The sequence below is a fragment of the Anneissia japonica genome, unplaced genomic scaffold (assembly GCF_011630105.1).
Source record: "Anneissia japonica isolate Jap-2015-1 unplaced genomic scaffold, ASM1163010v1 scaffold10340_len10208_cov112, whole genome shotgun sequence".
NCBI classification, from domain to species: domain Eukaryota; kingdom Metazoa; phylum Echinodermata; class Crinoidea; order Comatulida; family Comatulidae; genus Anneissia; species Anneissia japonica.
In genome coordinates, this window is record NW_022688789.1 from 1 (window position 1) to 10241 (window position 10241).

Here is a 10241-nt window from a genome sequence, read left to right on the forward strand (position 1 = left end):
TTTATAAATTCTTGAAACGCACAATCTGGTAAAGCTGCTGACCAACCCACTACCGGGCGTAATCACGAGTAAAGGAGTACTGCTGTGTATATGCCAGTAGGGGCACCTGAAGGATGGTGGTGAATGCAAGCCATTATGAAACTAAGCATCCAAAATCATCATGGAATAAAAATAATATTTATATTTTAAAACTTTATTCAAACATAGTAGTACATGTACTGTTAACCTGTATTTGTGCCAATAAAAATAAATGTATTTCAATTAATAAAATTAATCATAAAACAGTTTTCTAACCATAATTCTCTATCAGATGTGATTTCTTTAAAATAAATTAAGTCTTTAAACCTTTTTAAAAAATACCATGCATATTAAACCGAAAATAACAAGTAAATGTATAAAGGAAAAAAATGGAAATTACACTACATGATGCTTTACGATCTCGGTAAAACCGTTTGTGATAAGCCTTAAAAGGTGCCTACAAAAAATAGTATTAAACTACGAATAAATAAAAAAGAATATGTTTGAAACGTAATAATTGTTTACTAATATATATTAAAACGATTATCCAATAAATTTAAATAAGGAAATTATTTAAAAATATATAACTACCGCTCAGAAATCGACCATAACGGTGATAAATTCAAGCACGTTTTCTATTTGTTTACATTAACATCCGGGTATGTTGCTCGCTGGAGCATTCAACTTGCTTGCTCGAATGGCGTCCATGCGATTACAGAGGGCGTAGTGTTGTGGAGATAGGAGTTACCTATCTTGCGCCGCGTAGCGGCGCTATACGATCTTTGATAAAATCACTTGCAAGTAGTTAAGAATCACCTTATTTTGCGACTTTCACCCCGCAACTACTTCACCTTAGCGCCACCAATGACTACCCCCATTTCAAGACTTGATACGCCACTAGAGCCAGGGGAAAAGATCTGGTGGGTTCTGTGGGAGAAGCCTAGCTTTATGGATAGAAAAATTTGTATTTAATTGATTTATAAGGTTAACAATTTACAATTAAACATACAGTACCTACGTTCATAAAAATAATGTTTAGTCATTCCTTTTGGAAAAGATCACTTAATCTCTTGTTGGGTCTTCCTCTTTTTCTTTTGTGTATGTATGGCGTCCATACTGTTAACTTTTTGGCCCACCTGTTATGGTCCATGCGAGCTACATGGCCTGCCCACTCCCACTTTGTTATACAGTTTTTTAGATACATCTTTAATCTTTTTTGCCTTTCTTATAACTTCATTTTCCACTTATCAAGTCTACTGATACTGATATTTATTTATATATTTATTCTTTATAAAGCCTTCCTTTCCTAATTAACTATAATTAATTATTAATTATTAGCACCTACAGTATAGTTGTAATGCATTGTAGTCAGAGAGTTTGCTGTATATGAAAGAAATTAGACTCTACTACAAATAAACTGTAATATTTTTTTTTATTGTTGAAAATGTTCCATTACAAGTTGTTTTTATTTTGATGCATATTAAATAAACATTCCAGTGACACAAAATATTTTGACCTTTGACTTTGAAATTGTGACCTTTGACCTATCATAGTTAACATTTCATCCAAAATTTGCAATTTTCTTTGAATTTATAATTATATAAATTATTTTGAATTTGCATACTTTTTACTAAATTGTATAATTATTTAATTTTATTGAGTTACATCAATTCTCTGACCTTTGATTTTGATATATTGACCTTTGACCTATTCAACTTGCCAACACGATCGGCGCCGGGTATAACTAGGCCATAATTTACGATCGGTTTTCTCGGCTTTGTACATATATATATGTGAAAATTCAACTCCCATTTTCAGCTGTTATTCGTGTTCAATATCTTATAAATAGTTCATAAGTACGAAATCCGGGACGAAGTCCTCCAGAAAGAAAGTTGACAAATAGGTCTAGCCTAGGCCTGGCCCTAGTTCAAAGAGAAGAAACGTCACGAACGAGTGTTTAATGTAATTTTTATCTACGCACAGAAAATAGGCCCACATCGCTGAACAATGAATGGTTTATATTAGATGCAAGTATTACCCAGTGTACTATTGATGAAAGTGGACAATAATCTTCTATTGTTTCTTGTTCTCTTCAAAAACTGTATGCAACATTGTTGCTTTGCAGCTGGGCACGGGGTTAAAATTTCTTCTGAGACACAGCAGTAATGCGGTTTGTTTACGAAAGCAGAACATGTGCTCAGAAGATGTGAACGACTGAATGGGTTTGAGTTTGGGACGGGTTTTGAACTGAACACATAACTGTATTTGTTTTATTATTTTATACATAAATAGGCCCACGTACGCCGTCACTAAATGGTTTATTCGCTGCAAATGTTACCTAATATTAATTAATATGTAGACAATAATAGTTTCTAAATAATTATTTTGTCTTTCTCTTCAAAAACTCCGATCGGGCACGATGTAATAATTTCTTCACTGACTGCTGTAATGCGGTCTGTTTACAAAGGCAGAACATGTGCTTCTCTCGTCGTCACCGAATGTTTCATTCGCCACAAAACGTTACCTATTATAAATTAAAATGTAGACAATAATACAGTAGTTTCAAAATATTCATTATATATTTCTCTACAAAAACTGTATAATTATTAATACGATTTCGGATTTGGGCACGGTGTAATCATTTCTTCACTGACAGACTGCTGCAATGTGGTCGTTTACGAACATAAAACATGTGCTTTCCAGTCGGAGAGCCGTGTTGGAGATTTTGACGGTTATTGCAAAATTTGTAACACAGCGTGATGTCATTGATTCTAGACGCCCTCACACGGCAGAAAGGCTTTTAAGTTTTACACATTTTCATTAGCATAAAGTGTATGCTATCTCATAGCTGTTGAATAAACATTGAAAAGCGAAAGGTGCCCAAATATGGTAAAATCAGTTCCTAATATAGCCTAAGAATCCTTACATGATTGAATTTTCTGATTATTTTTTGTACCAGTTGCGCGTTCCAACGTTTTTGCCAAGGTTGTGTGACAGCCGTCGAATCATTACAATTTTGACTGCTATTTGTTTACAAATTTCTAATTAGTAGCATTTTCATCCCATACAGCGATTTTAAATATACATACCATAAGTCGAAAAAGTAAGTGTTTATTTTGATATAAAAATCGGTCTTGTACCCTATTTCAGTTTTCCACGACAAACGTTTAAAGAAGGATCATAATTTCATGTGTTCTGCTAATGCACGGTGGTGTTCGATGCACTGCCGCGTGCTGTGTGGCTGTGGTGTGAGTGGTTGCACTCAAGGCCTATACTAGGCCGTGAGTGCATAAACTACAGTACTGTACTGTATACTAGCTGACAGCCCTTTTTGGAGGAGGCAAGCTAGGAAAACCAAGCTTATGTTTTTATAATAAAAATCTGTTAAAAAGTGGCTGTATGGAAGACAAATGTCTGCATTAAAAAAGCAACAGGGAATTATTATTATTGTATATTATTAATAGGCCTATGTATAGGCCTATAGTTAAAAAAGGCCAGGCTATTTTTTATGTAAATAGATAAAGTATAGTTACAACTTCAATCAATTCAACATCATGATACAATTTTGGCCAGTTATTTTTGTCTAATTTGATTTTATTTTCAGTATACAATTTTTTTTTTTTTTTTTAAATCTAATATGATATTTCTATTTTTCACAAATTGTCACAATTGTCTGGAAATACATATTTTTTTCTACTTCAATACTCAGCCCATCATGGAGATGTGATTACACCATAGTATATATTGATGGATGTGTTTTATAGTTGAATGGTAAATATACTGTATACTGAAAGTGGTGCATAATTAAATAGGCCTATCTATAGTCATCATGGTTGGTAATACAGTAATGTTACTATTTAATATAAATTTTACTGCTACTATAATGAAGAAATGCAGTATTAATTTTTGTGAAAATAAAATATTCTATTTTCTAAGTATATATTAAAACAGATCACATGTACTGTAATTATAACCAATACTATATAACTTACAAGTAATTTGACAGTACACTTTTTTTATAAGAGCAAGTAAAATTTTTCACAGGCTCAGCGTATTATTTTTTTTACTGATGTCAGGCACAAAATGTTTTTATTTTGTTTAACATACTTTACAAATGTGGAAAATTATTATTGTACATAGGCCTATATTACTTTACTCTAGTATTACATGTACAGTACTTGAAATAAGGTATGGATATTGATGTTGGATTTTTTTTTCCCTCAGACTCAATTTGTTCTTATAAAAAAAAGTGCAGTGTTTTATTAAATGTGACAGTTTTAATACAACATACAATATGCCCTAACATTCTGATACTGTAATGCCAAATTGGGTGTCAATGTGTATAATTAACAATATATTAGTAGATATTTTAGTAACTACCTTTCAATTTTTTGTAATTTTCTGTGTGTACAATTGCTTGCAATTGGATACAATAACAATTATTTCCGTATGAGGTGATTTGTGAATAAGTATTTTGATACAAATTTAAATTATTAGATATTTAGATTTAAACATGTAACAACATTTATATAATTCATTATTTTGATATAGCTTTGTTTTAATAATTGAAAGTAATGTATGGACCAAAAGTATAAAAAAAATTATTGTTTGAGAAATCTGTTTTTTTTTTTGTTTTTTTTTTTAAATCAGAATTTTCCCAAAGTGATAAACTAATATTTTTTTTGTGGGGCCTTACATAGTTTATGACACCATAAAACCTCCATCATGCCTAGGCCTACACCAGGCCCAAATGTACACAGCACGCTACACAACGCCTAGAAAGCTTGAACTGAGAAAATAGGCCTCGACATCGACCTGCAACAGTGTCATGTTTTCCTCCTAGCCTGTTTTCAATGGTATCGGAGTACTGAATCCTCAGTGGTGGGGTACATAATGGTTTGATTAGTAGCAGTTGCATCCCAAATGCCGTATATAATAGATGTTTACATTATTGGGTAGTTTAATAATTATTCTATGATAGATTTTAAATTTGCGTTTGTACCTTATGTAGAAAATGTGAAATTTAATGAGTTTTGGCCTTCCACTTTGTAAAAAAATCGCATGTTTAATTGAAGCCTAAAATATCGATATTTTTCGAAACCAAAAAATTATTGAACCAAAATCGTAGTTTTAATCATCATTTAAACCTGTAGTTTAGTTATTTAAACTAGTTTTTTTAATAACATTTAGTGCCAAAATAACCAATTTTCAACGTATAAAAAATTGTTAAATTTCGGCCATTATCCATGACATGCGCCCTCACAATGAATGAAGTTAATGATGCGTGACCAACGCAGCTCTCCTACTGTTTCTTCACACACTCGATACGGCTGAATGGAGTTTGAGAATAGATGGAACAATGAGGGGGCAGGTTTTTAAACATTTTGAATCATTAAATGATTACAGTAAATTACTTAATTTTAATAGGATTATTGATAAAAAAAAAAAAAAACAATGTACGTTAAGAGAGACCATTTATTTAGCAAATGTATGGGCTGTACATAATTGTCATGCACCACCCGCCAAAAACACTGGCTGGTAAAAATATGTTATCATGTCATTGACCTTTTGGCCGAAAGCCAATACTTTATGGTCTGGTCAAGCGGTTTTTAAGTTATGACCTTTTGAAATTTAGGTACCACACCCCCTTTTTCATACAGGAAATGGCTCCTTTAACTTTGTACAGTTTTTACGAAGCTATATCTCCGGAAATAATGAAAATAAAAAGTTGAAAATGATAAGCTATGGCCCTACAAAACGGTGAAAATGTAAATCTTTCAATACAAAGTTAAAGGAGCCATTTCCGGCATGAAAAAAGGGGTGTGGTACCTAAATTTCAAAATGTCATAACTTAAAATTTAAACTGCTTGGAAATTGAAGCTGAAATTTTGGATTCTTTGTTTTGACATATCAAGGCATTCTTAGAATTTTTTTTTAGGAAAATCCAAGGGGTTCACATTGGCATGTTGGTTGATTTGAGCCGAAATGACCCAATTGCTTATTTTTGTTTTTATTATTTTTAGACATCATTGGTGAATAATATTAGGCAATCTTATAGGCCTGAGGTCTGTTTGATGTTAGTGTATTATACTGTTTTAGTAGGCTATCCATACCTACAGTAACTAGTTCAAGTAACCCCTTGGGTCACCAACCCTTTATTCCAATGTCTCTGTTTCAGATCTTTATCATGTTTATTGCTGCGAAGCAGCCAATTCATATTCTTGACAGCAATTTGACCTCTGAAAGGTCATTGTTTGTCAAAAAACAGGCGTCTAAGACGACTGAAAAGCTGAGTTTCCTTCTTTCGTTCTGCCGGGTAAAATCAATTACTTTAGGCGACGTTTGTAGACTGACCTACTCGTACCAACGTCCGCATGTCGCGCTAGCCAGGCCTAGACAAGCTAGGATGGTAGGCCTAGCCTTGAAGGGACGAAGGTCCCAATGAAAAACAATGTCGCTCCTTGATAGCTAACATTGTCTATTTAACATCACAATAATTCATTATTAGACCTATAGTTGTTTTTTGAATTGTACTCCACAAATCTCAGCCGATACAGTACCTCGCATAACTCGTTAACGTCTCGTATCTATTGTCGTGACGTCATGGCTCGCTGGCTCTCACACCAATTTAACCTCCTTGCTCACACACTTGTGATGTCTCGCACTTGTGATAAAATAACACGCTGGCTCGCACTTTGGCAACACTCTTTGGCAGTCAACTTGTCCCTAGAAAACCCGCCCTTGGAAACTTGCCCCATAAAAAATTGTACACTTCCTAGACCATGCAGTCTTCAAAATAAAAATTGTAACCTTTGGTAATTAACTACATTTTCCACATACATAGAAATTTTTGAAACTTTATTAAAAAAAACCTAAACCATAATTCACCACTATAGACACTTTTTGACAAAAATGAAAAATTACGACTTTGTTACCCAATGAGAGTGTTCTAATATAGACAGTGGGGCGTGTCTCATATTATTTGTTTTATTTTTATTATTCATTATTTTCACTTGACTCGCATAAATAATTTTGTTCGAAGAACATTTATATGCAGTTGTACTGCGCAGCACTTCACTTGCAATTTGCAATTTCTAGTATATAATGTATTATCACCTAACTTTAATAGCGCTAAAGACAATCTACCAACCTAAGTTGGCTTCTCTCCAAAGACTACTGTAGCCTTTTCTGTACTGTATTTTAGGCCTGCAAAGAATATTCATATTCATAATGTGAATTATGAACAGAAGTTTCTTTTATTTTTTTGTATGGAACTGTTTCAAAATATAGTGTTGAACAAATAAATAACACAGAATTATTTGGAATTTAGAAATGTAATTTGGGATTGAATCTTTTTTGGACATGTATACAGGTAGTCCACATCAAGTTTACTCCCTACCAGTGGTCAATTAGCAAGGTATATCTTTAACTAACACCACATGCATAATATTCATTTACAGTTTTCAATTACAAATTGAACACAGCACTAATGAATCCTTGGTTGAATGTTTTTTTATGTGTATCTTTCATTGTGTTTGCTTATGATCATGACAGTTACAGGAAGCAACACACTTGATAAATAATACATATTTTAATGAACTTTATCTATTCTCTGTCTTAGAAATCTAGTATATTATAAGTAGTAATCGGATTAGGAATGAACTAACTATGATTTATATTTACTTTGCAGTTCCCCGCTGAATTTCAAATTATAAATGATTTGAAAAATGATGCTGTAGCCCTATTGAAAGCTGGCACTGATCTGCATTAATATCACAGTACAGAAATCAGCGAACAAAAAATGTATAATGCTGCACTGATTTGAATAATTCTTTTTGGAATAAGAGAAATTGGATAAGAAGGAAAACGGTGAGTTAGCAAGGAATTAACATTAACCATTAAACCTAATATCTAATCATTCACGTTCCATTAAAGCTGTATTGTCCGATAAACTAAATGAAAAATTCTTCAAAAATAAATGTTTGATTTAACAAACCCATTTTAATAATAAATTTCATGAACTTGAGACTATTTTAAAAATTGTTTTCTCTGAATTGTGGGCTGGTAATAACCAAACAATTCTAGAAACACTTCCAGTGTCTGTAATTCTTTATGAATTTTTTTACATTAACAAAGTGTGTATTATATATTAAAGAAATACCACTAAAATTGTTTTAAATTCATTTTCTTAACATTATGATTCTTACTCATCCAAACATACAATTTAAGAAATTCAGAATTAATTTATATTTTTTAAGTATTTCTGGGTTTCATCGGACTATACATCTTTAAGTTTAAATGAAATGTCATGAACATGGTGCAACAACGTTAGAGGCCGCTGTTAAGATTGCCCAACAGGTGCAAGCTTGTATTTTAAGGGGTAATTTATACCCCCTGCACATTTTGGCAGAAATGGCAGTGTTATACTAGTACTAAAGAACTCTATAATCATGCCATCACAACAACATTTTAAGCCAAAATCATAAATTACCCTTTTATAATAATAATATTGTTAAGAATTATGGAAATGGAATCGATGCAAACACTTTTAAAAACAAATTATACTTCATAATGGTGGTACGGAATAATGGTGGTACGGAATTCTTAATAAGTGGCGGGACGGAAAATAATAAAATGGGTTTAAAATTAATTTTAATTTGACAAAGTTATTTTTCAAAGCAAAATCATAAATTACACATGTAAAATCATATAATAGCAAAATGATGAAAATCAAATCATAGTAAAGCGTCTAGAAAAAATAAAATTTGTTTTAACTGGTGGCGGTACAGAATTTGACCCAATAAAAATGCATGTCACATTTTTGGCTCATGTTGTTTTCAAAGCCGGCATAGAGCCTGACCCTGCTAATCTTGAGAAGGTCAAACGTTGGCCTATTCCACGTAATGTCACCCAGGTCAGAGGTTTTGTGGGTCTTTGCTCATATTACAGGCGTTTCGTGAAAAACTTTGCCTCAATTGTTCGTCCTCTGCAACTACTACAGTAACACACAAAGACGTACCTTTTGTTTGTCAGATGAGTGGGATCATGCTTTTAACATTGAGAGAAAACTTGATAACCCACCAATTGCGGCGTATCCTGATTTTAATTTACAATTTAAACTTTTCACAGATGCTTCAGAATTTTCTATTGGCTCTGTATTGACTCAAATTCAGGAGGGTAAGGAACGGGTTATCGCAAAAGTGAGAAGAAGTGGTCTACTTATGATAGGGAGTTGTATGCTATTGTGTGGAGTGTCAGGCATTTTAAGCATTATTTTCGTGGTAACCATTCTTATTGTTACAGGACACAAACCCTTGACAGGTTTACAAGTGTTACATATAGAAAATGATGTGACAGGTCGTCAAACACGATGGATTCTTGATTTGAATATGTTCAATTGGAAGATTGTGTACAAATCGGGTAAGACACATCTGAATGCGGATTCATTATCCCGTAGACCCCGATCCTAGTTTAACAGTTGATCAAGCTTCTGAAGAGTGAGATGGATGTTATAGTGGAAGATACTGTAGTACCTGTAAAGGGAATAGACTGTAAAGTTCAGGATGTGCATGCCCTAACTTCTTGTGATGGGCATGTTCATAATCAACGTAATATTAAATTAATTAATGAACCGGATAGAGACCCTGAGTTACAGGAGTTCAAAATGTGTGTCCAGTCACATGGTACAGTAAACCCCATCATTTCGCAGGCAACTCCCTGTATTATGAACGATTATGTAGGCAGTTTCATCGTTGTTAAATATTTATGATGGTTTAATGGTCCGCATTAATCATGATAGACGTGGGTGAAATTGTACAGTCCATCATACCTAGTTCTCTACAAAGGGAAGTATTAACATCATTTCATGGTTCTAATTCAGGACATTATAATTCTGACAAGACTCATTTCAGCTAATTGTTACTGGCCTATATATAGCACGTGATGTGAAGAAATTTTGTTTGGAATGTCTACCGTGTCAGGCAAGACAAAGACCTATCCCTCGATTACGTGCTCCAATGGATACAGTGCCAGCAAACCATCCATTTGAGAGAATTGCAGCCGATATTTTACAGAGTTGCCTGTGTCAGCCAGAGGTAGTCGTTACGTGTTAGTAGTAGGTGATTACTTTACCAAATATATAACTTTATACACAATTCTAAGTGCATGCAAAGATTTTATCAAGTGACATGGCGTACTAGGGTGTATTCATGGGGCTCAGTTTG

General features: G+C 33.3%; 1 long non-coding RNA gene across 1 annotated transcript; it reads left to right on the top strand.

The window, feature by feature from the left end:
• Window positions 1-3680: 3680 nt before the first annotated feature.
• LOC117123636 lies at window positions 3681-10148 on the top strand. Its single transcript, XR_004447869.1, has 3 exons — window positions 3681-3789; window positions 7709-7887; window positions 9148-10148. It is a non-coding gene; the product is annotated as an uncharacterized LOC117123636 (long non-coding RNA).
• Window positions 10149-10241: the final 93 nt, after the last annotated feature.